Below are 19559 nucleotides of genomic sequence, written 5' to 3' on the forward strand. Positions count from 1 at the left end.
GGGCTGGAGCACCTCCCATACAAGGACAGGCTGAGAGAACTGGGGTTGTTCAGACTGGAGAAGGCTGCAGGGAGGCCTTAGAGCAGCTTCCAGTGCTGGAAGCGGCTGCAGGAAAGCTGGGGGAAAGCTCTTGATCAGGGAGGGCAGGGACAGGATCAGGGGAAATGGTTTTCAGATGAAAGAGGGGAGACTGAGGTGAGATCCTAGACAGAAATGTTTTGCTGTGAGGGTGGGGAGGCCCTGGCCCAGGTTGCCCAGAGCAGTGGTGGCTGCCCCATCCCTGGAGGGGTTCAAGGCCAGGTTGGATGGGGCTTGGAGCCCCTGATCCAGTGGGAGGTGTCCCTGCCCGTGGCAGGGGGTGGGACTGGATGGGCTTTGAGGTCCCTTTCAACCCAAAACATTCTAGGACTCATTCTACAAAGTAAGTGAGCTGGGTATAAACAAGTTGGCAAATCCCTGCACAACCCGAGGCTCTACACACGCCACCTCCCTTATCCGTTCCCAGGAAAGGGGGTGAGATACACACTGGATCAAGCACAGATTTTGACAGGCACAGGGTAAGCAGTGATATCTTCCACTAGGCACTATGCCATCGTTGCAGATGTACCCATGGAGACCCCCTCCAGCCCGGGCATAAGTCTCAGCAGTTTCTCCAGTCAACCCTGAGGACAGACATCAGTCACGTAGCCTTTAGCTGCTCCCTTCAATAAATTAATACTCTTTGTATGTCTTGCAGGAAGATAATCACAGTCTAGCTTATATCTAGCCTGTCATTTGTTCATGCTATTTAAACAATCCTTCCCACCTCAGATATTCACAGGCTGCATTATGTCTTTCTCCGGTTGCAAAATTCCCTGGGGCGGCCTGTGTGGCTCTTGTTATAGGAGTGACTTTCCTGTTTGTGAGTGCATCAAGCATTTGAAACATCCAGATAACCAAAGGTGTTCCACATTTATTAAGTGGCACTCTACTTAAAAGCGAAGTACATAACATGCATTCATGTGAACTGAATACTTCTCCGGGAGCTGTTTGCATGATTGAAATACTATGGTGTGTACAACACAGACCACCCGGCCACGCACTCTGCTGACCTACACAAAGCCAACACATCAGATAAAGGCCTTGGCAAAAGTTTTTTGGCTATGAGAGATCCCTTTAGAGAATTGTTATAGTGCAGAGAAACATGGCTATGAAATAGCAAGCTTGAGGATCTGCATCATCTAGAACATTGCTAAGATATTTCCCTCAGTACTCAGACCTCAGCCAGCCTCGTACTCATAATATCAACGTGCTATCAGCCTCACACTTATGATATCAACGTGATATCAACGTGATATCAGCCTCGTACTCATGATATCAACAGGATACCATCCTCATACTCATGATACCAACACGATATCAGCCTCTTACTCATGATGTCAACTCTTCATACTCTTGTTCTTCTGGCCAGATCAGCCCCCTGGCTGCCTGCTATGGAGACTCATCAATATTTGCTGTGAAACAAAAGATCAAACTGGCCAACCATGCAATACTTAACACCACTGGTGAGCAGTTTTTGCCCAGAAGCAAGAGGCTGGACTTCTTTTATCACTGCCAGCCCAGCCACAAATACGTCATCGTATTATCAAGCCATTTCTTCAAACCCCGTACCAGCTTTGAACTCTGGACAGGAAATTGATAAGGAAAAAACCCAACACTTTCTGCAGCAAATGATCACAGCTTTCCTTCCCTACCCTTCGTACTTCACATCTCAACAACTATTAGGTGATTCGTGCAGCATTTGGAAACAAGAACGTAGGGCTGCAGCAAGCCTTTACTTTCCTTCTATTTTCCATTGTGTTTACATCCATTGCTACCGGGAGATCACACTGCGCCACTCTCAGTTTTCACTGCCAGCCTCCTTGGGAGAACGTTATGTCAGAGATTTTAATGCTGATAGATTGCGCTGCTATAGCAATACTTTGCACCTCCATAGCGCGTGCCAGAGATCAGAAAGTCTCATGTGTGAATTAGCACCTTCTGTAATGTTTAGGTGGGGCAAGGAAAAGAGTGAGAGGAGTTGGTCTCCACAAATACAAGAGAGAGAGAGAGAAGCTGACCTGGGGTGTGAGCGCCATGCTTTCCTGGTGAGATCATAAGAATATCATCCATTTCTTCTTCATTTACGACTAAACAACATTCGATTCTGATCTCCAGACAAACGAGGCTAATCCTACCCTATGAACATGCCTACTCCTCCAGCCTCGCTGCATTCTTGGGAGTTCTAGTAATTAAAGTATTGCCTTTTATATTACATGGTCTTTGTATGCTTTTAAGTTTATATTGAGAGCTGCCTAGGGCAGAATTGCATCTTCCTATGCGTGGGCAGCATTTACCACCAAAAATACCTTAGAAAAGATTAATCTGCTAACTTAGGAATGTTTCATTGAGAAGACATTAATAGACTGGATGAAATGAGAATAAATAGAAATCTGCAGAGCCCTCAGAATTTGCCACAGCAGAAAACCACGAGATGCCTTAGCCCGTGGCGCTGAGCGCCTCAGCGAGCCTGAGCTCAGCCCAGCGCACGGAGCCCGTCAGCGCCCCTCGAGCTGCACTGCCTGCACAGCGCAATCTTCTTCCCCTGCGCCGCACCGTGAGATGTAGACACGTCAGCTCAGGCAGAACCAGCTCAACATTTGCACAAGTGAGAATAACGCTTCTGCTCCATTTCGTACCCATCTGCCTCTGTTTAGCCCAAACGACTTTTCAAGTTCTGCTGGAATACAATGAAGCAAAACCCAGGCTGATACAAACCGCCTTTGAGGCAGCGGACATAAATAAATCATGAAACATCATTTAAAGTGTAAGCAGAGGTACGAGCTGTATGAATTCATCCCTGGCACAGCCGAACTGCTGAGGAAGATGAGGTATTTTAGTGTCATTGGATTGCAGAGAGCCATTCCGGACAAGAACACAGTACTGTGAAACCTGTACTGTTGCAGGAAATCTGTCACCCACCAAAGGCCACAGCGGCACAGGGCTCACTCAGCCCCGCAAGGAAAGAGACACTGAGCTCACACTGTGCAAGGATTTTGCTTTTTTAAGTGCAAGGACCTTGCTTTTCTTGTTTTGTTTGTGCAGAGTTGACTCTGACATCCTCATGGCTGGAACGCAATCGCTCTAATCAGAAGAGTTGACTGAAGTTATAATGAGACACAAAGAGAACAAACCAAAACAACTCCTTTTGAGGAATGGCTTAATCACAGCCACTGCTACTTAAGCTAAAACAGGACAGGCACAATCCAAAACAGGACAAGTAACTCTGCTCTGACTTGGGCTGCTTTTCCTTACTTATTTGGACAATCACAAAGTTCGACGCCATCGTCCGGCTGCAGCCAGAGGAAGGTGATGAACTCTCATTTTTGTTTTGGCATTTCCAATTGCCCTGGACCTGGAAATAAGTCTTATATTGTAATATTTGGAAATTTTTAATATTACAAGACTTTTAGCGCATATATGCAAGCCCATCCGAACCGTCCACGTTGCAGGATGCAGGACCCGTGCGCTTCCACACATCCTCAGCCAACAATAAGAAAAGTGGAAAGGAGAGAAAAAGGGAGAGGAGCAGAACTTGAGTCGATTATGAAAGACAGTAAAACCCTGAGCTCCTGTTTTATTAAACACAAAGCACCGATGCAAGTCTGGAGCTGACTCCCACACCATTAATGTTCATTCGCAGTGAACCCACATGGTACAGTTTTAAAGGTAAAACGTCAGCACCATGGAAACACGATGTATATGAAATAAAAAACATACCAATAAATCGAGCTGGATGCATGGCGAGCAGCTTGGGGAGAGCCCTGGCAGCACCCAGCACTTTCTAACCACAATGAGCAAGGGAAACGGGGCGAGGGGCTGCCCAAGCACACCTGGGGCAAAGAGGAGAGCGTGGGACTGGGAGATGCTGGTACTGATGGAGGGCACAGAAGTCCTGATTTATGCCCTTATCTCAAGAATTTATTCACACAGAATAAAGGCTATAAAGACGTATCACAGAACTAGTGAACAGATGGGGTTATTTTTAGAGTTCTTCCATATCTTTTTGTTTCAGTTCAAGTAAATCTCAACTACAGAGGACTTGGGACGACTTCAGAATTTTTTTCACTACTCATAATAATGAAACTGCCATAAATACTCGCCATAAGTATAAATGTGTAATGCAGTATTTCACAACCGGTGTTCATTTTTGCTGGTATATTAGGGATAAGCTTATAGCTACGAAATTGGGAGTAAATCTTTTCTACCAGACCAGTCCTTGTTCTGGGCTTTAGAGTCTTAGCTTATTTTTTTTTATATTTAACTTATTTAACTCCAGAATCAGCCTTTTTTTCCCGCTTTTTCCTCTGTTATTTGTACTCTATTTAATTTCATAACCCTCAGGACCCCTCCCATCTATCCTGGGAGAGTCAAAGAGACACACTGAGGTGACGTAAGGAGCTCTTATGTCTGAGGAAGTAACATTAATCAACCACCAAATTGTTCTGACTGATTTTACCTTAAAACATTCTCTAGCGGTAAGGAAAACCCTCTGGGACACAGGTGTCGTGGAATGAGGATAAAACCCAAAAGAATGGAAAAAAAATGCTGCAAAAACATTATGTGTCCAGTGATAGATGGCAACAAAAACTCAGATCCTACTGCTCCACACACCGTGGCTGCACTTGTGCACTGGCATCGATTTCATAGAGACCTCAAAGCCCATCCAGTGCCACCCCTGCCATGGGCAGGGACACCTCCCACTGGATCAGGGGCTCCAAGCCCCATCCAACCTGGCCTGGAACCCCTCCAGGGATGGGGCAGCCACCACTGCTCTGGGCAACCTGGGCCAGGGCCTCCCCACCCTCACAGCAAAATATTTCTGCCTAAGATCTCACCTCAGTCTCCCTTCTTTCAGCTGAAAACCATTTCCTTTCATCCTGTCCCTGCCCTCTCAGATCAAGAGCTTTTCCCCAGCTTTCCTGCAGCCACCTCCAGCACTGGAAGCTGCTCTAAGGTCTTCCTGCAGCCTTCTCCAGCGCTCCCAGCCTTTCCTCGGATGGGAGAGTAAGAGAATAAACACGGAGATACAGAGCTTAAGCACACCAGAGGGGATGTGTGTGAGTCAGGGCATGAAGCAGCCCTGGAATGTGAGCCGGCTCATGTTGGCGAGTGCTGCTTAGCAACACTGCCCTGCCATGGCAGAAGATTAATCGAATTTGCAGTGTCATTGGAAACACTTACTTCAGTCCATTTGAAAAATCAGATGGAAATGAACTGAAGTCCCACAGGTCACTAAAGGGACAGTACGGGGCCTGTCCAGGTCATGAAAACTGGAATTACGTCAAATGAGAGGCACTGAGGGTTAATTATGAATATGGTAAATCTAACACATGTAAGTACCAGCAAATCACAGAGAGAAGAAGCAATAGCTTCGACAATAACTTCTCATCCCTCTTCCACCTCTGGCCAGTAAAGGATTGCTGCTTATGCTCTATTTTTGTAAAGCCTTTACCTATCTTGTTGAAAGTGTCTCGGTCGCGGGGTCTTCTCCCACTGCCCTGGAGGAGGGATTACACAGCCTGGCAGCTCACAGAGCCACGTGTGCCTCTTCTCTCAGGACATCTTTCCTGACAGTCAGCTAAATGTTTCTTTGCAGAATTTCACTCTGTTCCTCTTCTGCTCTTTCCTACCAGGGGAAGAGTCTTCTCTCAGCCTCTGACACAGCTGCCCTCAGCCAGCACAGGCCCTGAGACCAAGAGAACTACCAAAAACTGCAGGCAAGCCAAGGCCTTGCAGTAAAGAAACAGCGAACCCGGGAAGACCCAGCCTGCACTCTCTGTCATGTGGAAGACTTTCATGTAACCTGCACATGGAACAGGCAGGACGTTAATAAAGTCCCAGGGAAGGAATACAACTGCCAGGAAGGACCTAGAAAACAACCATGCAAGAGCCACTGTTATTCCAGGACCGCCTGATTCCTCAATTTGGATTCTTTTGTTCTCCTATTAAGACACAACCACACTACTCAGAATTATTTGTTCACAGTTCTGTAATTATTGTACTGTCAACATTTCATACCCGAACAAGACAGATAAATATTCCTTAGGAATGCAGGAGAAGGGTAATTGAGCAATCAGGGATGAATGATGCAGAAAAGCAGACACAGGTAGAATGCAAGTAACCTTGAAGAACACAAACAGTTATTTACTCAAAGAGAGAAGTGAGTAGAAAACAAGTGCCTAGAGGAAGCCAAGGAAGGATGCTACCTGGGAAAGAACTGCAATGGGGTGAAACAATCTTCTTGTCTAACTGGCACAACGGAGTCAGCCATCCCAGAGGGCAAACTGTTCACATACAGAAATTCTTTGTCCTCTGTGCGAACACCCTGACAGCAGCAAAGCACCTCTTGGGCAGCGCTGGGCAGTGCAAACCTCACAAAGGTGAACAGAAGCCAGAGCAGGTAACACCTTGCAGGAGCTGCTTTCCAGCTCCTGGAATCATGGCCATCCCAGGACTCTGCTTCTCCTTGGAGTGCATGAAAAGAGGCTCCAGCTTTGCTTTTCTCTGTTCTCTTTCTCCTTAGAGAACCTTAGACAATGAGGTTCTTGACCATCTTTAGTCCCCTAAGAACAAAGCTGTCACTGCTGGACACGACCCAAACCCGAGCGCTGGCAACCGCTGCGGCAAGCTGTAACTGCAGCAGAGGAAAAGCGATGTCCTGACAACCTCAGGACTAAGCAAAGTGCCTTCTGATTGTCCCAGCAGATCCCAGCGGTGTCTAAATGAAAGAAATGGATTTACACTGTACGTGAAGGCTGCTTTCTAATGTAATTATGGCAGTCACTTAGGAAGCAAAGCAAATGTATCACTTTATTCATATTCTGGGACTTGTTACTGCAAAGAGTAAAACTGAGTAGCATAAAAATACAGACATTTCTCTGAGTAAGTACTCCAGCCACAGTAAGGATCATCAAGGAAATTCTGAAGGAACTCACCAACATGTATGGCCTCTAGGAGAGAGTCAATATCACTATTACTTATGAAAATAGAAAAGTGAAGCCTTTATCCACAATGGTTAAAGCAAGCCGGGTCTTCAAGAACCATCCTCATGGGATTAGATTGATGGGAACTGAAGTGTCTTTAAACAAAAACTCCAAACCCAGGAGCTACACAGCTAAACCGGTACTCAGTGCTTCGAAAACATACCTATGAGTTCCAAGACTTCACTTGTTTATGATACACTTCTAAGTATTTGACTTTCAATAAATGCAGTGAGTTTCACAGTTACAGACTCCCATGCACCACACACCCAGGAGATTTATCTGACAGCAGAGAGCAACAGATTCCAATCAGACAAATATTGTTGAAAGCTCGGATATGGAAAGAAAGAGCGCCTTTTAAAAGGGAGAATCCCCAAGTGACAGAAAATTATTCACACTCCTATAAATTTAAACTTTCACAATACTTTTTGTAGCATAATAATGACTTAAACACTCGGTACCGGCTATGAATCATTGCATTCATCCTGCTTTTAAAGTGTAGTTGCGATTTAACTGAAGATAAAATAAAGAATTTATAGGAGACAGTAGCAATGTATATTTGAGTGCTTGGTGATGCCATTCAGGCATGGAAAACAACCAAACTCTGCAAAGATTGATAGTTTCTATCACTCAGACTTTTTATGGAAAGCATCCAAGCAAAAACACCCGCAGATTCTTAGAGTTTCGAGCCTGTGCCCATGGCACTGGGGTATGACTGGATGAAGGGTCCTGTTTGCTGTGAGTGGTCGCTCAGTGTCAGGGAAAAAAAGGTCTCTTTTCCTATAAAGCGGATTAACTTCATTCTTTTTCAGTATGGGAAATGCACACATGCCTTTTAAAAGACAGCCCAAAGAAGACCCGTGCTTCAGCAAGTCTGAGAGGGGAGAAACAAGGGAGCACAGGTAGGAGTGTGATAGCAGGGAGGAAACACTGTCAGAACAGATTCTTTTGGCAGGTCACAAAGGAAATAAGTTTAAAGGCAGAGATGAGTAAGTGATTTGCAACACTGACTGTACAGCTCCAAAGCCAAGATTGCTGCTCACGAAAGCTCCTGTCCTACGCCAGCAGTGTAGCTGCTCAAATACATTGCCTGATGTCCAAACAGGTATCAAAACTCTCCAAGATGAGAAATAAACGCACCAAAGAGATGAGAAAACCATCTCCATAGATCTGTTTACATTAATGTTCCTTTTTAAAGTCCAATTCTGCTACACGATACAGAGTAAATTGCTTCATGAGTGTTTTATACTTGCTTTCCCCACTTTGATTTATGGCCTGGGAGTAGCACGTGGATGTCATGCTGTATCTAGGCAGCTTCCTACTTGCTTCCACCTGAAATCCTCAGAGCAGAGCAAATACTGGGAGAGAGAACCCCATTTTCCACAGTACCAATGGCCAGCTCCGAGTCTGCAGGACAGCATCAACACCGAGTCGCTGCATTTTCACTGACAAATCTGCTGTGCTTTAATAACACATTTGCTACAAAACCAGCTGCTGGGCCAATAAATTTTTAAAAAGCAGTTGGTAGATGATATGTTTAGAATAAAAAATTATTATTATCCCTTGAATGGAGGAATTCATTGTGTAATTTTGCAGTAAAAGTTACTCATCCAAATATGAAACTCATGTTTCAGGCAGATGCTCCTGGCTCCAAAGACTTTCACCACATTTCTGCAGCTTAAATTGGAACATTTGTATTCTGCAATAATTACAGCTGCAATCAAACAAAAATGTTAACTTTTGTAAAGGTACGGTGAATATCTGCTATAATTCAGATAATACATCAGTCTTGCGTTTTTCCCTATCTGCCTTCCTAGACAACTTAATTCTCAGACATTGTGAAAGCACTTAAGATGAAGCTCATTTGTCCTAACCTCAACATTCATGAAAAGGACTATTTCAGTTTGAGTCACCTGCATGCAGCTGTGAAAAGTAACCAAGAAAAATAAGAGGGAAGGGATAACTATAAGACATACGTGACACCGACAGGAGCTTCTCCGTCCTTCATGGCACACAGACCAGACAATTTTTTGATTAAGCAAGCTTAGGGCTGGAACAGGCAGTAATCCTCAGGAGAGGGCAGGAGGAATCCTTCCACTTGAAATTATATCAAGGACTTCAGGTGGTTTTGTAAATCTGTAAAATAGTTCTCAAAACCTCAAAGTCCTCCTCTAATTGAAATAGAAACCGGAGGCTAGGAATACAGAGAATCCCACCTGGAGCCTGGAAGTGCGGTCTCTGCCTGTCCCTTCTATGCAAAGTGAAAATGAAAAGGACCCAGCAGTTTTTCCTTTTCAGATGAAATAACAAGCATTCAATTATCCATTTAAATGTGTAGACTCATAGAATGCCATGCCGGAAAGAACCTCAGGGATCATCTGGTCCAATCTTTAAGGTGATCTATAGTTGAAATGAGATGGCCCAGCACTCTGTCAAGCTGAGCCTTAAAAGTATCCAGTGTAGAGGGATCTACTGCTTCCCTGGGGAGATGATTCCAATGTTTAACTGTTCTCATGGTGAAACAGTTTCTTTCGGAAAGCAATCAGAATCTCCCCAGGAGCAACTTTTACCCATTACCCCTGTCTTTTCCATGTGACTCCTCCTGGTAGACACCCTTTACGTACTGCTATTTTTCTCCACCTTCACTCCTCTCCTTTCCCTCCTAAGCTTGTATCTTGTGTCTGATTCTGGGTTAAGGTGGCAAAGAATGATGTGAGATAGCAATAAACCACACAGCTGACAATTATGTTTCCTAAGACACTCGAACCTGTGCCAGAGATATAAACCCAAAAGAATATCCTTCAAGAACTGGAGGCAAAAATGAAGTTCCTCGCTGTTCTATCCCTCTGCAAAATCATAAGACAGACATTGTAAGTGGCAGATCCTATTTTTGGGTCTTAGCAGTGATTATTTCTTGTCTAATTATTAGCAGTGGATTTACTATCTTTAAAGCAGAATTTTGTCACCCAGCAGGAGATTTCAATTCAATCAGGCAGATTTAAGTCTCATTCATTTATTCCTTAACTGGTTTTGACTCGCTCTCTAATTACCAAGGAAGGCTGCACTCAGAGCAGAGCTGAAGGCAGGAGCAGCCACAGCCCGCGTGCCGTCCCTCTGGCACAGCCAGATTCCATGCTGGTTGTGCACCTTCACGAGTGCCTTGTTCCTATCCTCCTCTGCCTCCTAACATCAGGAAAAATTGAATTATTGCTTATAAATCTTTAAAAACATCTATATTTGACAGGAAGACAGGTCAAGCAAGGAATATGGATGCCTTTCTGACCCTGTTCTTCTGCAAGGTGATTGCAGCGCTTAGAAGGTAACGGTTATGGGGGAGCATTACTTGGATGTGTTAAGTTCTCATCTTGTTATGTACCACATCCCTATTTCCCAACTATGCCTAAAGACACGGTCATCTCTGCTCAGTATTAAACTAGAGAATCAGAGAATGATTTGGGTTGGAAGGGACCTCAAAGCCTATCCAGTTCCACCCCCTGCATCAGGCTGCAATGAGACAAGTCAAGACTGCTCTGCACATCATAGCCTGGAACACGTCGCTGGGCAAATCTCACAAGAAGGCACGGGAACTTGATCGGTTCTTATAATCAGGACGAACTGTCACGTCGTGGGAAATATGTGGATATGATCTTGCACGTGGCAGGACCGCAGGGAGGAGGGGAGGGCAGGCGGAGGCAGGCCCTGCTGATCCCGGCGAGCCCCACTCTGCAGAACGGCGCCCATGACTACACAGAGCCATTTAGGAAATAAAGACATGATTAGTTCTGGAGCTCATTGCCTTGGTGCTTTGAAGAATGTTGCAGGTAAGATATGATCCACAGTAATTACGGAGGAAGATAAAGACAGGGAAGTTGCTGGCAGAGCGCCAGGCCCAGCAATACCTGAATACCTCCGAAAAGGCACGATAGCTTATGCCGTCGCTCACTCAAATTATCCTTGATGCCTGAGCCATGACTATCGCTGCCCACTCGGAGAGGAGCTTGGGGAGGACAAACAGTCTATTGCTTAGCACAGTGCAGCGCTGAGGAAAAGCGACAGGATGGAGGAGAAAGGGAATCTTGTTTCCATGGCAACTAAAGTTTGAAAAAGGTATATAGAAATCAATGTCACCTTAACACGTGTGTTTACCTACAGACCCGCAGTAACAAAGTTATTCACCTGCAAATATCCTGAGACCATGCAATCAGCAGGAGACCACCCGAAGCAGACCTGCTGGGTTTGGAACAACAGTGTCACCACCTGGAGAAACCTTTGCACATTAGGCGGCACCACTTTGGGGTTTGGATTGGAAGAAGAAATGTCCAAAACAACTTCCAAATGATCAAACTCAGAGGCCCTACTCAGCAGAAAGTGCTACATGCTCTTCCATGCCTGTTAAAGTTCAAAGTCAGATGCTTCCAAAGAGGGCACAACACAGACAGGATCACTTCCAGCTGGGATTGGAGCATCTCTTACATGGTTTCCTGTCACAACATTCTAAGTTCTCGCCAAAGAACACAGATGACACATGAACCATCTATCACAACGAAGCGCAACAGATTATGGTTCAAAGTACAGCATCGTTAGGGCTATTAAAGAGAAGTGTTTTGTCTAAGTGAGAAAAAGTACGTCTCAAAAATTAGGCTAAAACTCGGAAGAAATGTATTGATAACCATTCAGTGTTAACTGTGGCAACAGCACACGCTTCTATTAATTCCATTGCAATCAATTTAATAGCTAAGTAAATATCTAATACCCATGAGCTAAAGCAAGTTCCCAAACGGAAAACGTTCAGAGCTGAAGATCCTGATTAAATGGACACTCGTGTTCTACTGGAGCTCTCTAAGAGATTCAAATAATACCCTACACTCTGACTTGTTTTCTGAAAGCACAATATCAGCGCTATTGAAAGCAGAGGAATGGAATGTGTTTATTATCCTACCTTTTATATCTGCAGTACAATTCTTTATCTGTGACCCAGAAACAAATTAAAGGGACACTGTCAAGTTGTATATTTTAATGGTCGTCTTTTCTCTGTGCTACCAGCAATCTGAGGGGTTTTCAGTGCCCAGAGGCTTAAACAAATGAAAGCTTTTGTTTGTTTGCTTTTTGCCTTTAATTCATTTCACAGAAATGAAACCAGGCAGATGCATTTGTCTCCCTCCAGCCTATTAATTAGTACAGGGTGCTTGCATTTGGACTTCCAGGGCACAGTCTTAAATCCCACCAAACGTAGGAGTTTTGAAATGAGCACGAGGTGGCCATTTCTGTTCAAACCACCTTTTGGAAACCGAGACTCTAAAGGACAGATATAATCAGAATGTTGCTGAGAAATCCTATGAGGGTTTGAAATTGTTCATCTGTCCTTGTGGGAGGAATTCAAACAATCGCAACATTTTATCTGTGTACAACAGAGCACCCGGGCATGTATTCGATTGTGAAACTGCCACAAGAAACACCAAACATGTTTTAGAGAGGCAAGGTTGGTCACCTGGAGAGTTTTAATCATTTTCAGATTTGAAATGATGCCTTGAGTTTGTTTTGCTTCTTAGATGACGCCCAGCAGAACTCCATTGCAGCCCCAACTCCCTTATACGGCTTGTGAAGGCTGAGGCAGGACACATCAGCTCCCGTGCCTTGGTTTCCCTATTGGCTTTAAGGCACTGAGCTAAGCCACAGCCCCACGGTGGCTGCGAGCTTGAATTCAAACTGGCAGAGCTGTGACAGCCCAGATGAAAGGTGCTACAGAAGTGCCAAGTGCTATCACTGTAATTATCGTCCAATATATGCTGATCAAAAGAATGAAATGGGAATTAGCATTTCCTATTAGCCCTGCTTACAGCCCACATTTTAAATATTCCTCCCATGGGCTCTCTCCACACAGACATCCAGGAACCATTGGAATTTCTGACACAGCTACAACACTGCTTCTACAGGAGCCGAGGGGTCTACAGAAGAGAGTAGAAAACTATCGAGAACGGAAAGTTCCCTCACAAAAGGCTTTATGGGAAGAGGGAGCTTGGAGCTGCTTTCTCCCTCCCGCTCATTCCCTGCCTCCAGTCTCTTTCCTGGCACAAGGATGTGATCTCCCGTCGCAGCTCCAAGGGATTTCTGCCACTGGCCTTCTCTGCACATCATCTCCCTGAAAGCTGCTGGGTTCCACGTACCCCAAAGAATTGGGTCCGGCTGCACTCCAGGGATGAGGGAGTGCAAACATTTGGAGCAGCTAACTGAAATCAATGGAATTGCTCTCATTAACACCCGCTGCAGAGCCAGACAACTCACCAAAATGTTTGTTCTCTCTCTTCTCACCTGGGAACTACCCAGTGCTGGACTTCATTTTCCCTAGAAACATAAGCTCCCCTGTTAATCCACTGCCCAAGCCTTACACAAGAAGCAAAAATGAGAGTTTCTCCCCTAGCGCTAAATGTTTCCGTGGTGGCTGGGGCAGAGCTATTTAGTGATTTGTGGCCATTTCCCTCTTGGTGGAAGCTGCCGTCACTGCGGATTAAAGAAGGGGGTCTGACTGCGCTGTGGGGATCTGTACTCTTTAGGAGCTGACCAAGCTCTATTAATTCCCCTTACACAAAGCATCTAACAGATGCTAACAATGCCAGATCAGCTTCTATCCTCTGCCCAGAGCCGGCCCTGCTGCTGTCCACACAGACGCTGCGGAATAGAGAGCTTTGCTGTCCAGCCACATCAGTCTGACAGCAATCAAAAGCAGTGCAAAGCCATGCTCCACCCCACCCAAACTAAACCAGGATCACTGAAGAAGAGTGGCCTCAGTGTGTGGACTGAACTGTTGATGAGCCCTTATGCCTCTTCTTTTTGTAAAACTCCTTTAGACAGCTGCAGGCCCTAAAAAAAGACACCTCCCTGGGACGTATGCAGTTCAAAAAGGGAAAAGATCCATAGCCTGCCTCACAGAGTCCTTTTCAGTGCAGCAGGTCATAGCACCGTCTCTCTTTCCTGTCACTCCTGTCCCCTGCTTGATTCACATCATAAATCCACGGTGGTTTGAACTGCAACTCTGCACTGCAATCTGACAGTGCTGGTGTCTCTAACCACCGGCATTCCAGCGCTCCCTCAACCGCCAACTCCAAGTGGACTTGGGAAATTTTCAGCATGCAAGGTCAGACTCAAACAATTAAACGTATTACATTTACAATCGGTTTCATTTTCCAATTCCCATCCTAGGTAATACTGAGTATGGAAAAAAGATCCCCTTTTTTGAAACAAAATCTTTCATGCCTCTGCTAGAGTTTGTCCCCCGTCTCATAAAGTACGTGCAAAAATACCCAAAGATTTATGTTAACAGCTCACTTAGAAAAATAAGACAGAGGCCTCTAATTTTAATACCAAGCAATTGGAAACCTGACCACATGGGGTGCTGGAGGAGAAAGTAAGAAAGCCAGGCCTGCCGGACCCGGGAACGATGACCTGGAGGACCACGAAGCTACTTACTCATTTTCACACGACAGCATCAAGTCTGAGCAGAAGATTTAACTCTCCTGAAACCAAAGGAGGATTTTGGAGCAGTATTTTGGAATAACTTAGCTAGTGGTTAACACCACAACTGGGAAACAGAAACAAAGAGATATATCTCCTGGCTTTGCTAGCTTACCACCGTTAAGTCTGGTAACTCTTCCCTACTTCAGGTTTCCGACCTGTAAAAGGAGGCCACCTTTGTGCAGAACCTGGAAAGTCAACAGTAAACGTCGATTTAAGAAGACAAAGTCTGTCTGCTAACAAAAAAAAATCCAACGCTCAGTTTGGCACTCCTCATTTTTGCAAAACAATACCAGTGAGATTAGAAATAACTGCAGATGCTCAGGATGCCCTTGTTTTTCTTCCGCTCCCTAAAATGCTCTGAAATCCAAAGCTTCCAAGCATGTCCTGTTCCACAAGCAGGGACTGAAGTGACAGATACATTCACAAAGTGAGACGTGTATTTCTTGCTGCCACTAACACTGGTTATCCAAAGTCGGCTGCAGTTGACAGTTTAATGATAATAGCTTTCTGTTTATATATCATTCGTGGTAATGTTCCTATTCTCCTGAAATTCAGTCCTCGTCAAAGGGGTGCTCTAATGTATGCAGCCACACACCAAAATGATAGTAATTTTCCCTTCTCGTTGGAATGGTTTAGTAAACAATTACATTTCAATTAAAGATGGGGGGATCATGCTGAGGGAAGCACCATTCAGCTCTACACAGAATACAGGAAGATAAATTCTCCAAAGTCAAACTATTATAATATAATTTAAGTGATTGCTTTGGAAAAAAAAACAATAAAACAAAATGGAAAATAGCATATATTGCACATAGGGAAAAAACACGGGGAAAGAATCCTTCAGTATCGTGCCCACAGCAGCTTGAACTAGGATCCCATTATAGAGGATTATGTGCAGTGGAGAGGAATGGTAGAAGAGTTACTCACTTTCATCTCTCCAGGCATTTCCATTTACCAGTACACCACGAGTATTTAATACTTTATTTATCAAGGATTAAAACCAGGGTAGATGGAGGAATGCCATGAGAGTAGCTTATAATGTATTGCTGTAAATTCAGCTGTGTACCCAACTCAAACGGGCAGGAAAAGTGCTAGAAAACAGACTAATGTTACAAGCTGAGAAGAACTAAAATCTAGAAAGATTTCATCTTTTTTTTGTGACTGTAAATGCTTAATCACTAAAGGGCTTGAAAGGCTGAGCAATGACCAACGAACCACAAAGGAGAACTCCTGCAGGGACACCTCCCACTGGATCAGGGGCTCCAAGCCCCATCCCGCTTGCCCTTGGACACCTCCAGGGATGGGGCAGCCACTGAAGCTTCTCTGGGCAACCTGGGCCAGGGCCTCCCCACCCTCACAGGCCATTTAGTTTGCTGGGTTTTTTTTGTAGGCAATGTGGCTCCAACCAGAACCAGAACAGAAGTGTTCCTGAGATCCTGGAAAGCAAGTGATTGATACTAGAACTGAAGATTAAAGGCCTGGAGAGAAGAAAATCCTAAACCCCAGCTGGCATTTGTAGTAAGAGAAGGGGTACAGATGCTTCCTCAGACACGGCTCAGTGAGAAAGGCAGAGCATCATTGTCGAACTGTTCAAAAAGTTTCAGACTACACACATTACATTAATTCCCTCTATTTAGGAGGTGAGGTACAGACCAACAGCAAGAGATAGCTCTGGTATCTTGATCTGATCGCTTAGTCCACCTCTTTTGCACAAGTTCTTCGGCAATTTGGACTTTGCTTTGCCTGGAATATTTGCAGAGAGAACTAAACAAAGCAAGCTCTCACTAAAGCCACCAACAGATGGCAGTACTCTAATGATGGGAGACACAGCCAGTCTCCACAATCCCCGCCTTGCTCACAATTTCCCTGCAGAATGGGCAGAGCAGGAGGATCTAATACCCAGCAGTTTCCCATCTCCTGGTGTTTGATAAAATACACCACCATTGTTAGGTTTAACCCATCTCATATCTTCAGCTGAATTTGGATTCAATGCAGAGTGGCTAGAAGCTTCTCTGTATTCTCCTGAGAGGCAAACGTCAGCCACCAGCAAGGCTTTACTCACCTCCCCTTGGGCAGGGAGAAGAGCCCAGCACTCACCCTTGGCTATGTTGGTGTCTACAGCTCCTGAGCGCTATCAGCTGCTGCCAGTTACCCATTCTCAGATGAGACAACTCTCGGTCACTGCCCAAGCAGGCACCATTTTAACTGACATCTCATGCTAAGTCAAGCTTTTCCGTTTCTACCCTTCACACTGACTTTCCTTGAAGCACTTATTAATTAGATCTTCTCATCCACAAGGCAGAATCATGACAAATAGGAAGGGTTCCAACAAGATCATTTAACTCTAAAGATCCTTCTGCAAACATATGTGAGGACAATCTTTTCCATGAGTGTGTCAGATACCATAAATACATTAGGACCAGAATTTCCCTGCTTACATTTAAGTTTTATACTGACATGCACCATGTCTACTATTCCCAGGCACCGATGCAGCAGTCAGAAAAGTTTCCTGTAGTCCACACAAAGTGCTGTGTAACTGGTGAAGTGAAACATATTCCTGGTTTTCCAACCAGACACAGACTGAAAACTGAATACTGAGCTCAGCACTCAGAGCAGGTTCAGAACCAGGAACCTCAGATGAGCGGGCACTTGGATAAGAGGCTTGAATTCATTCGACTGCATCAGATCACACAGAGCTCTGACAGCACAGATGTCCAGTGAGGTGGGGTTACATGGAAAATAATTAACCTACAACAGAGGATAACGAGGACTATGCAAGATTTTTTTATGTTTAAGAATCTCTATGAAAAACTTCCGTTTGTAGAAGGAGTAAGAACACCTAGGGTACGCGTTAAGATGTAGGTAACTTAAGACTTGATTTTCATGGTTATTTTCTACAACCCAAAGAACTCGCAGGAGCTACTGCTTCCAAAGTTGCTATAAAACCAATAATGCCTGATTAACTGTACCTCACCTGGCAAACTTCTGTATGGGGTGGGAGCCCCTCCACCTTAGTTTGCTTTAGATTTCAGATGAAAGAAAGCAACTGGGAGTGCAACACTGCAGAACAGCTGAATCCAATGGCTCCCAAGCTCACGAGTCCCTTGGAGACTCCACAGCAGGAGGATGGAGATGTCAGGGAAGAACAATCAGCGGTAAAATATGAAAAGCTTACAACATCAAAACCTACAGCAGCAGGCTCAAAAGTAATAATCCCATTACCACTAAACTAAAGCACTAATTACTATCCCCAATGGCTGGAGTGGACTGACTGCTAATGTTCCTTTGTTTAATGAAGGAAGGTGAGGGAGAATATATTTCTTAAGTCAGACATCTGCTAAAATCTGGGCAGCCATAAAACCCACACGTAATGAAGCCGTTCATATTAATGGCAATAACATTCAGAGGGCTGCGCAGGAGCAGAGATGACAGTGGATTGTAGCTCAGAGAAGAAAAATGCTGTTTATTAGTGATGCGATAAGGTGATGACTGCCCTTATTTAATCCGTACTGAATAACAGAGCCAGTCAAAGCAAGCAACCACGTCCCACACTGGCTGTTTCACTCACAAGAGCCGACCTGCTTAGAGACAGGAATAACTTCTCTAAAAACGTAAAGCAGGATATTTGCCACTGGAAAAGGCATGAACAGTGTCTGACTACACACTGAGAAAAACTCTCCCAAATTCTCTGTCTTGTGAAGAATCCAGATTTTCCCATCAATCTTTGCCTTTTCATCGACAAGTAGAACATTGTTTCAGGTTCAAAGACACTCATTACTGACACAGATAGATTCGGATAAATGAACGGCACAAAGCAAAAGCATGCCTGTTCAGTCAGCTTCACTGGGTCTGCCTGCCATGCTCAGAGCTTCAGAGCGTTTGTAACCGATAATCAATTCCGAGAGATGGCTCATGGCTGGTGGAAGAATGGGTTAGAGAAAAAAAATGAGTTTCCCCCATGGCATCAAAACAAGATGCACCTTGAGTAGCAAAATGAGGATATCATGAGAGGAATCGGACCCAAGGACGCTCCTTCTGTGTTCTGACCTGTTAGAATAGGGAGCTTTCAGAACAACGTCCATTAGCTCCAGGAAAAGAAAACTGAACACGACCCTACGGCAAATGCTTAAAGACATTGTACACTCCACTGGTTTTCTGTTTGTCTTCAGTATTCGCCCATACTGCACACAGTCCTTCCAAACACAGCTCTACTCCTGTCTTTCACACGTTACTTTCATCACTCCTTCCCAGTTCATTTGGCAGAGGACAGGACCAAAGCCCCAACTCTCACATATTCACATGGGTTTGCATGTAATGGTTACAGAGCACAACTCCACAGAGAACGGCTACACATTCACCAACTTACAGTTTATAGAACTAAACCAAACTGCTTAGACAAGCTGCTGTTCATGACTCATTCATAGGTGCAAATGTTCTCAGGTGAACTGGGTGTGCTCCAGTTTGGTTTACATTGCACCATTGTCTCTCCTTTGAAATTCTGGTTCTGGCCACCCAGCTTTGTTAGGAAGCAAAGCCTATGAAGTAGGTGTGGCCTGCAGAGGAAACCTATAAGCGTGTACTGAGAAAACAAGCTCCAAGACCATTTGCCTCTTCTCTGATTAAAATTACTTGTGCGTAAACCTACCCACACTCAGCAGACATTCTCCCCTTGAAAACAGAACCATCAGATTGCCCTGGCTGTCGCCTGGACTTGGTATCAACCTCCAGCTGTCTATACTTTGTACTTGTACTTATTTCTTTAAATCTCCAAATCTGTCTTATTAGTAGTAGAGGTTTCCCCAACTGTCACCCAAAAGACCTTGGTAGTGTCAGCCGATGAGAAAGCCCCAGGCTCTGCTGCGCTCACTACAGATGTGTCCAGGCTGACAACACATCAGGAAAAGCCCTACTCCTCTCAGCTGCATTTATTGCCCATTTTCAAAAAGATATTGATTTTGACACTGCCATTCCGCTTCTGTTTGAGAG

The 19559-nt window shown here is 44.7% G+C and overlaps 1 protein-coding gene across 8 annotated transcripts in view; it reads right to left on the reverse strand.

Annotated features, from left to right (window-relative positions):
* The window catches only part of DAB2IP (DAB2 interacting protein), a 194543-nt gene that overhangs the window by 115635 nt on the left and 59349 nt on the right, over positions 1 to 19559 (reverse strand). The gene's annotated exons all lie outside the window — the stretch shown is intronic.

Source organism: Cuculus canorus, chromosome 19 (assembly GCF_017976375.1).
Source record: "Cuculus canorus isolate bCucCan1 chromosome 19, bCucCan1.pri, whole genome shotgun sequence".
Lineage (NCBI taxonomy): Eukaryota > Metazoa > Chordata > Aves > Cuculiformes > Cuculidae > Cuculus > Cuculus canorus.